Below are 10,408 nucleotides of genomic sequence, written 5' to 3'. Positions count from 1 at the left end.
TTTTCGAACTCCCCCTTTAACCTCTTTTAAAGTGGAAGGTGAATGTCCTCTCTGGATTCAGGACACGGGGCTGTGGGTATGGGAGGGTCTGAGTAGTGTGGATGTGGGGGTGCAGGATTCAGGGAGAGGATTCAGGTGTGAGTGTAGGCGGGGTTAAGGGTGCCATTTCCAGGAGGGGAGGGGATAGGCTCACCTAGCTGCTCATTATGAGTGGTCAGACACCAGGGCAATAAATGGAGCATATTGAAAGGGGTTGAGTGAAAGACTGCCCGTGACGACACCCTTCCCCCGCTCTGAATTCTAGGGTGCCCTGGAGAAAGGAGGCCAGGGAACGTGGTGAAGAGGAAAGCTGATTTATTCCAGGGTGCAGGGGGACTCTGCTCCAAATGTTTTTCCTGTTTGCACCTTCCCTAGCCTCCAGATCTCCTCTCGCCCCCTACGTGTTTTCCGCTCCTCATATTTGGTGCATCTGAGCTGTAATATCATTCCTCCACTTGTTCAGGTCTGCTTGGTCATTGTGGGTGGCTTGCATTTGCTCATTAAACAATTCATCTCATGCATGTTTTTGCTTTCTGATCGGTGATAACCAAAGTGCTGGGAGATCTTAGGGAGCAGGCAACAGAGTCATTGTTGTCACTGTGGTGGGGGAAAAAGCTACAGAATTAGACTTTAGAGAAGATACCTTGCGAAACACAGAAGGTTCACTCTTTTACAATGCACTGTGCTGCCCAAAAAGCATGTGTTATGTGGCAGGCCAAAGTTATCGTTTTAAGTGCCTACCAGGTGAGTACACACGGCACAGCATGGGGCAGCTGGGCTCGGTTGGGTGGCAGGTAAGGCAAGGATCGGGTTGGGGTTCTTGTTCCTTGGCTTCCACTTAGAAAACACGTGTGATTGAATGCTTGCAAAGTACAGCCCTCATGGGTACCTACGGCTTTGTCTACATTGCAGGGTTTCTGCACAAGAAGCTTTTTGCAGAAGAGATCTTCATTTGCATTTGTGATTTTGGCATAGATATCAGCTTTTTTTCTGCTGCTTTGGAGTTCTGCCTACACACAGCAATCAGATCCAGGATCTCCTGCATGCTCCATGCTGGAACTCATTGGTAACCCTGAACATCCATGGTCAGCTGGGCTGCTGAAGTGTGATTCTGTTTTCCTAATAGCATTCTATCACTGTTCTAAAGTGTTACAAACAAGCAAAAGAAAAAAAAAAAAGAAAGGTCATTCACTCTATTGCATTCAAGGGGGAAAAAGATCAATGGGGATAAACGTAGAAAAAAACAAGCAGCAAACAAAACCTCACACTACAACCAAAAATTCAAAACATTTTGAAACTGACATTTTTTATTTCAGTTTTTTTTAAAAAACTGAACATTTTCAAAACCAAAATGTGTGCAACTTACCAATTGCCAGCAAAAAGACCACCTTTTTTTTCTTACAAAAAAAGCTTCAAAAACCCCAAGATTTTGAATGAAAAAAATCATGACTTTCACTCCACCTGCAGTGTATTTCTGCGAGGCCAATTTATCCACCCAATAAATCCTGTGGGTAATTTATTGGCTAAATTTGTTAATGTACGTCATAAAGTTGTCAATCAAAGTCACCCGCAGCTAGTGACAACCCATCTGCAGTTGTCAAATAAGACACGGGTTGCATTCACTGTCTCAAAATTATAGCCTTTGAGACACATGTGCTGTAAATGCCCCATCATGTGGTAATGTTTGTTTCTATGCATCACTTATTTTGGTAGACCCTGCTGCGTTAGGCTGGCAAGCTATTCCATGGGAACCCTACCAGGAATTTCAGCCTGTTCCCCAGAAAGAAAGTGTAGTCCTATAATACCTTAGGGTATGTCTACACTAGCCCCCTAGTTCGAACTAGTGAGGCTAATGTAGGCATTCAAAGTTGCAAATGAAGCCCGGGATTTAAATATCCTGGGCTTCATTTGCATGTTCCCGGGCGCTGCCATTTTTAAATGTCCCTTAGTCCAAACTCCGTGCCCGTGGCTACACGCGGCATGGAGTTCGGACTAAGGGACATTTAAAAATGCCGGTGCCTGGGAAGATGCAAATGAAGCCTGAGATATTTAAATCCCGGGCTTCATTTGCAACTTCGAATGCCTACATTAGCCTCCCTAGTTCGAACTAGAGGGCTAGTGTAGATATACCCTTAGAGACTAACAAAAATATATATAGGATCATAAGCTGTCATGGGCACAACCCACTTTAGATGAGCTTATTCGTCTCTAAGGTGCCACAGAACGATTTGTGTTTAAAGTCACAGACTAACACAGCTCCCCCTGAGACAGAAAGAAAGGGCATCTTTGGGTATGTCTACAACTACAGAATGCGTTACCTCCATGACGAGGGCCCCAATGGTGGACTTCCCCAAGCCAAACTGGTTGCCCACTGACTGGTAGCTGTCGGGGGTGGTGAGCTTCCTGGTGGCGATTGTGACCTGCTTCTCCAGGGGGATGGCGGGAGAGGGTGCCAGGCACATAGCTCCAAGAAGGTGGCCTTCCGCATGTGGAAGTTTTAGAACCACTGCTGATCGTCCCTCTGCTCCATGACCAGTCGATCCCACCAGTCGGAACTGGTGTCCAGCCTCCAAAAACACCTCTCCACTGTGGGGTGGGGTTGCCAGAGAGAGGGGTCCCCAGAATGAGCTTGGGGTCCAGCTCGGTCAAGACCAGGAAAGCAGCTGGCACAAAGTGCTATAGAAACTGCAGCCTGGCTGTGTGGGGCCATCCCATGCCCAGGGGCAGCTCCAGCTCCATGGCACCTAGAGAAAAGCTGTGGTGTCCAAAAAAGCGGGGCAACCACAGCAGACACTGCGAGAGCTTTGCTGTCTCTCGAAGAGGTAGCAAGAAGGCAGCAGACACAGAGAAACGACTTCTCCAGGGGGGCCCCGTTAAGCGCGTGTCTCTGCAAAGCTCCGGCACCAGCACTTGGAAGCAACCGGTGACCTAAAGCTCTGGCTGAAGTGATTGCGGGCGGCCCTTTATGTGAGAGAGCGTCCAGTCAGTCTGGTTGCTCTCTTTCGCAAAAACAGATCGCTTTTTCAATGTGCTTCTGTGTGTGGACGCGCTCTTTTGGAAGAGGCTTTTTTGGAAGATCTCTTCCACAGAAACCTTCTTTCGAAAGAAGCCTGCCGTCTAGACGTAGCCTTTGAGCTGTATGTTTTTAAAAAGAGTTGTAAAGCGATGAAAACTCCCTGAAATAGGACAACAGAGTGTTTCATGCCAGGTTGGGTAAAATGCGGCTCAGGAGCTGGATCCGGCTTGCCTGTCACTTCGATCCGGCCTGCGGATTGCATCCTGCTGCCCTGACACCGAATTCCCAGGCAGTGGCTCAGACAGCAGAATTTAAATGGCACCTGTTTCCCAGTCACAGAGCTACCATGGCAGGGCCCAGAGCAGCTATATCATTGACAACTAGTAATAACTAGTCTCCAGCCCCGCCCCTTCTTCCCCAAGCCCCTCCCCTTCTGGGGGTGGAGCCAGCCCATGACCACATAACAACATTCACTCAGTGGCCACACTGCAAAAATTATTGCCCAACCCAGGTTTCATGGCACAGCAAGCCAGGATATTTTCATCTCGTCTGTGAGGGTAAAACATGGGCCGTTTTCAAACCCAGTGAGTGCACAAGCTGTTACAGCCTGTCCCTGGCCTTTCTGGTCCTTATGCTGAAGCTTCCTTGAGAACTAAATGGGATTTCATTAAATAATCATATCTTTCACTCTCGATCGGCCTATAGGTCCAGCAATTGTATCCTTCCATTAAATTATTCAAATATGTGTTAGTAGTAAGACGCTGAGTGAGTAACAAGCAGTGCTGACACAGTCCTCTGAAACATCTGGTACTGCCTATCATCAGAGATAGAACACTGAACTAAAGCAGTGTTTCTCAACCTTTTTTTTTTATAAAGTACCCCTTTAAAAATATTATAAGTACCCCCAGTACCTGCAGTTTTCAGACACACACAATTGTTTTCTACCATTGCCACACCTTTGTTTAAACAACTTAATTGTAGCCGGGCGGGCGATGAAATTTTTGGGTGTAAAAAGTACAAAAATAATAAAGTGCTGCAAAACTTAAAACAAAAAGTCAGTTTTCTCCAAATTTCCATTGTGTTGACATACCCGCCTCCCCAGCCTTCTCTAAGGGTACTCGTACCACTGCTTGAGAAACATTGGACTAAAGGACCAAAGATCCTGTCTATCAAGTCCTAAGTAAAACCTGCATTTCTAATCAGGGTGCATGGTGTACACACACACACATACACACACACGATTAGGTATACTCCAGCAGAATGAATCCCATTGTGCTAGGTGCTGTACATCTTTATAGTCCCTGCCCCCAAAGAGTGTACAGCCTTATAGCCAAAGAGGCAGGAGAAAAGCAGTATTTTACAGAAGAGAAACTGAGGTACAAAGAGGTTAAGTGACTTGCCCAAGATCACACGGAAATTTTTTGTTATAATTGTTGTCATTATTTTTGAGTACTAATCAGGTACTTAGCCAGGAGGCAACCCCTCTTTCTCACCACGCACCCCTCCCCCCTTGGTTTTTTTTTAACAATTTGTGCTGGATGCTAACAATAATTTAAAATGACAGCACACCACTGACTCCAATCCAACCAATGGGGGTGGAGCAAAAGGGATGGTTGATTTACTAGGGCCAGGACTCCAGCCTCCACAAGTGATACCATGGCAGCAGCAGGGGGCAGAGCTCCGGGTACCTTAAATCAGTGCTGGAGCCCTGCGCGATGTCATCCGGGCAGCACTGAGGGCTGGGTGAGGGAGAATAGCCCCTTCCACCTGAGTCCCCACCTTCTGGAGAGCCTGGAGCTGAGCTTCCCCCACATGGTCCGAGGTGTAGCTGAGTCTGTTGCCAGCCCTGCCTTTCTTACCCAAACCCTAACCATTTTTCTCAGCTCTTACAGAAGCACCTGAGTGTCATCTAGTCCAACAGCCTGTCTCTGACAGGACCCAGTGCTCCAGAACACAGAGCAAGGATACCGTATTAGGCGCGTGGAGGACACTCTACCCCACTAGGTCAGTCAGGCTACACCAGGAATGATTTGGTGTCACGGACTCCATTTAGTTTATTGGCACCTTTGTACCGACTTTCATGCATGCTCAAGGAAAACTCCAAGTACTAACCACAGTGGCGAATGTACAGAGCAACGTGCAGACATCAAGGAAGCTTGTACACTGGTACGTACTTTAGACGCTGATTAAGTCATCGCTTACGTTTCTCATTGTGAGCCAGGTATTTTCCATCCCTCGGGTGTTTCTCTTTGATGAATGAGAAAAGCTGGAGAAAAGCCACGTCCCTTCTGAAAGTGAACACCATTTGTCTACACTGCAAGTTTTTGCGGCAGGAAATATGCTAATGAGGGACTCATTAGCAGGAGTCGCGATGTCATTGGCATATTTGCTGCCGATTCTTTTTGCACAAGGGGTTTTTGCGCAAAAAGAAGCAGTGTAGTCGCTTCCGCTTTGCACAAAACCCTCCTTTTGTGCAAGATCCTTATGAGAATAACGACACATGGAGGGAGGGGGAAACCATAGAACACAAACCCATACCTAAAAATCCAAACTAGCATCTGTCTCACCAACAGAAGTTGGCCCAATGAAAGACCCAGTTCACCCACCTTTACTCTATAATATTGTGGAACTGACTCTGCTACAATACCACGGCATATAGATGATCACTCTGAGACTTGTTTTTATTTTACGGGGCAAACATGCCTTCTCCGCTTTGCTAGAGTTTCATTTGTTTATTCTAGCTGACCTGATGTGAACCCCATTCTTTTCTGCTGCCTTGACTGCTGGGGCAAGATGGGGAGGGAGAAAAGAGTGATAATAGTAATATTTGCCAAGTGCATGAAGAGTAAAAGTTGATATTGCTTCAAAGCTTTTCAAGCTTTACCCTTGAAAAATGAACCCATTCCCTCAGATATGTGTAGATGAGCTTAGTTTGAAGACCCAAAAAAAGCAACAAAAATGGGATAGAATCATAGGACTGGAAGGGATTTTGAGAGGTCATCTAGTCAAGGCAGGGGGTATGTCTACACAACAGCGTTATTTCGAAATATCTAATTTTGAAATAGTTATTTTGAAATAGCTTATTTTGAAATAACGCGTCTATACACAAAATGCATTTCAAAATAGTGTGTCCACACTCACGCATTTAAAGCCGGCCAGAAACAGGTCCAGCAGGGCATCAGGTCAGGAGTCACTTTGTGTGGTTGCTGCCTGAGGCTATCTGAGGCCTGTGCTTAAAGGGACCCCCCTGGACAGCTAGTTCTCAGGTTTCCCTGCTTGCTTGCCTACCTCATGAGGGACCGCAAAGCATTTTGTCTGTGTGCTCTGGTTGCCCTCACTCGGTACATCACAGCACTCTGCAACATGGAGCCGGAGCTGCCCCTGGGCACTCTGGTGCTTCTCTTGGACATGTGAGCCTGGCTGCACTTTCTGCAGGCTACCATCCAGTAGGTCCATCAGGGCGCTGTCAGTGCTCCTCAGGGTGGAAGCTCTCCCGCAGGGCCTCCTGGATACTAAGAGCCTCCCTGGTCTGCCCCACTGGGGGCTTGTGCCTCATTCCTCCCTCACATCCTTCCACTTACTCCTCCCTAACCCTCCTTCCTGATGTAAAATAAAATACACGTATTTTCACAAACACAAACTTTCTTTATTTAACAAAACTGGGGGTAGGGAATGAAACTCTGGTGAGACTGGGGAATGGAGGTGAGAGAGGAGAAGGTGGAAGAGGGGAGGGGGAAACCTGGGAGGAGGGAGCTGGAAGGGGGAAGCAAGGGGAAGAAGGGGGAGGGGAAGCTCAGGGCTCAGGGTTGGGGGTCTCGCTGGACCAACTTGATTTTCATGCAAACCTGCTCCTGGGTTTGCATATGGCTTTTGGTGGCCAGGCTGGCAGCTATCCTGCCAAAGATGGCCGCATTCCTCCATCTAGTGCAGAGATCATGGACATTGGGGGAATTCCCCCCAAATCTGAATAAGGTCCATGATCTCCACCCTGGACCAGGAAGGTGCCCACCTTCTCCGGGCCCTGGTAGGCTCTGGGAGCTGGCAGACTGCTCCTGGGAAGTGGTGGAGGGCTGGCTGCCAGTGGCTTGCTGGCTCATGTTTTGGGGCCACTGGGTCAGGGGCAATTACTGCTGGCTCTGGGCTGGCAGGCTTGGAGCTGACACAGGCACTGTGGCCAGAGTCTACCCATTTACGGGCTCCGGGGAGAGGAGTGTTCTTGGTTGAGGCCAGAGTGGCCACCAGGGCACCCTGGGAAGGCTGGAGGCCCCCTATTTCGAAATAAGCACTTATTTTGAAATAGCAATTTCGAAATTGGCGTTATTCCTCGTGGAATGAGGTTTACCAAATTCAAAATTAGCCCTCTGCTATTTTGATTTAATTTCGAAATAATGGAATGGCTGTGTAGATGCTAGGATAGTTATTTCGAAATAACGGCTGTTATTTCGAAATAACTTTGCTGTGTAAACATACCAAGTATGAAGTATTATGAAGGCCATCCCTGACAGGTTTTTTTTTCCTGGCTTTCTCTTTAAAAAACAAATCTCCAAGGAAGGTGATTCCAAAATGTCTCTAAAGGCTTAACCGCTCTGACAGTTCAGAAGATTTTCCTAAAGTCCAACTTAAATGGCCCTTGCTGCAGTTGAAACCCACGGCCTTTTCTCCGATCCTCAGAAGTTAATGAGAACAACATTTCTCCCGTCTCTTTGAAACAAACTTTATGTATTTGAAAACTGTTATGTTCCCTCTCAATCTTCTATCACAGGCTGTGTTCCCTGGAGGCAATGCCCTTGTGCAGACGCACAGGAGAGAGTCAAATCCTGGCCAATTGAGAGCAGAGCACCCAAAGCTACGTTTTTTGGGTTTTACTCATTGTGAATATTTGCAGCCGCCTCAGGGCACATAAAAACATATTCCACACAAGGATGGAAAAGATTAGAGGGATCATTGCTTACAGGTCATGTTCTCTAAACTTTGAATCATTTAGATGCTCTTCTCTGGACTTTTGTGAATGTGTCCACATCTTTCCTGAAATATAGTTCCTAGGACTGGACACAATACTCCAGTTGAGGCCAAATCAGCAAATAGTAACGCTGAAGAATTACATCTCATAGCTTGTGTACAACACTAATATATCCCAGGGTACGTCTAAACTACATGGCTCCGTCGACAGAGCCATGTAGCTTAGTTTATTCGGAAAAGGGAAATGAAGCGGCGATTTAAGCCTCGTTTCATGAGGCACAAAGGATCTGCCGACGAAGGGTTCTGGGGTTGGCAGATCCCTGTCTAGACTGCCAGGCTGTGCCAACAAACAGTTGATCGGTGCAGCGTGGTGGCCATTTTGATTTAAATGAAGCAGCAATTATTTTTGTTGTCCTGCCTCATCTACATGGCTCTGTCGACGGAGCCATGTAGTCTAGACACACCCCCAGAGTTACATTTGCATTTTTTGGTTACAGTTTTACGCCAATGACTCATATTTTGCTTGTGATTGAATAATTTTACAAATGTGAATATGAACTGAAGAGAATATTCAAAAGCTTCAGAGGGGTGGCTGAGTTTGTTGTTTTTTAAGTTTTTCCTGTTACAGACTAATAGTCTAGTAGCACCTTAAAGACTAACCAAACATGTAGATGGTATCATGAGCTTTCGTGGGCACAACCCACTTCTTCAGATGACTGGAGTGTTGGAAGTCCTGATCCAAGAATAAATAAGGGAAGGAGGAGGGCGGAGGGATACGAAAAAAAATGGAGGGGAGGATGAAAAAAGAGAGTGAGTAAATAAGCTTCAGTGATTTGTGTAGCTAGAGAAGGCTAGCATAGTTGAAATGTAGAAATAGGAAAACCTTTCTAATATTTACAAGTCATCCTCTAGTATTATATGATACACGAAACAAAAAAAAGATTAGTCAAGTACTCAGTGACTACGTCTGATTTTTCCCACGCAGGTGCTGAAACGCCTCCCTCTCTACTTGAAGAATGGCCCTCTTGATTCACAAGCAGCAGCTTTGCCGTGGCATTGTCAGAGTTATTTTCATAATTCATAATTATCTTACTTCTTAAAAATTTAGGCATACATTTAAAAGCATGATCAAATCTTGCCTGATTGCCACCACATTGTGTTCAAAATAATTACCACTCATTTGGCTTTTGAGGCTGCTGAATGAATTTTCCACATGAGATTAATTTGTACATGTTTTTAAAATATGTTTTGGCAAGCTGCCTAAACGGTAAAGAAATCCTTTATTTCCTATTCCTATGTTATGAAGAACATAAAGTGAAAACGGGGAGCCTTTAGATGGAGGCCTTGAAGTGTATTTTCCTGGTACTTCTAAATTACCCTAACTTAGGTGCAAGCCCACAGGTAAATTAAGGTGGTTAGTCTTGCATGAAAGAGCTGAAATTGTTAGTTTTCATAATAAAAGAGCTAATGTCCCTATACAATATAAAAATCCTCTTTCTGGCCTTGAACTATTGTCCCAAAGGGAAAGTATACTGTGCTTGAAGAGGTTATTAGTGCCTTTGTACTGACTTTCATGCACACTAAGGGAAAACTCCAAGTACGTTAATCTTTTTTCCCTCCACTCATGTTCTTGTTATTAGCTATCTAGGTTGGCCTTTCAACCATTTTTAGAACTGTGTTTAATCATTATTTTAGCTGTTCTTTAATAGAATTCAGCCAACAGGATTGGACACCTCTGTGTTTACAACAGCACTACATCAGCGAGAGCTGAAATGTGATAGAAGGAAAAGCCATGACTTCTATTCTCCATGCTATCTCCCTCCGACACAGCATTAGTCATTCTATCGTCTCTCTTTCCTCAGCTGTAACTGCTGTTTTCTAGAGCGCCTAAGCATGAAAACGCTGTATGAATATTTCGTAGTATGACGGACGTAATGTTATGACTAGAAGGCACTTTCTGCAAACTGATTAACGAGTGAACTTGGGTATTAAATACAAGTAAATGCAGACATCAGGAAGAAATACATTTGTTCTGTCTTAGACTGGTAAACTGCAGTAAAGTAGGTCGAATTGCTTTCTACCCTCCTGTAACATTTCTCTTTCCATAAACTTAAAAAACAACAAATAGTCTGGTAGCACTTTAAAGACTAACAAAACATGTAGATGGTATCATGAACTTTTGTAGGCACAGCCCAATTCTTCAGATGACCGGAGTGTTGGATGTCCACAGCCAAAATTAAATAGGGGAGCAGAGAGGGAAGGCAGAGGAAAAAAATGGAAGAGGGAGGGGAACAAAATGAGGCAGTGGGTTTATAAATATCAAAGGGAAAACCGAGCTGTATGTAACAAGCAAAATTGATAGTCTCTAAATACCTAAAGACTGGATAGTTAAAG

General features: G+C 45.3%; 1 long non-coding RNA gene across 1 annotated transcript in view; it reads right to left on the bottom strand.

Annotated features, from left to right (window-relative positions):
• Positions 1–219: 219 nt before the first annotated feature.
• The window catches only part of LOC112543557 (uncharacterized), a 37,325-nt gene continuing 27,136 nt past the window's right edge, over positions 220–10,408 (bottom strand). Inside the window, exon 3 of the long non-coding RNA XR_003086782.2 lies at positions 220–1,180. This is a non-coding gene — a long non-coding RNA (uncharacterized LOC112543557). The remainder of the gene's footprint in view (positions 1,181–10,408) is intronic.

This window comes from Pelodiscus sinensis, chromosome 21, assembly GCF_049634645.1.
Source record: "Pelodiscus sinensis isolate JC-2024 chromosome 21, ASM4963464v1, whole genome shotgun sequence".
NCBI classification, from domain to species: domain Eukaryota; kingdom Metazoa; phylum Chordata; order Testudines; family Trionychidae; genus Pelodiscus; species Pelodiscus sinensis.
The sequence above is the reverse complement of the archived record's forward strand: the minus strand, read 5'-3'. Positions and strand labels throughout refer to the sequence as shown.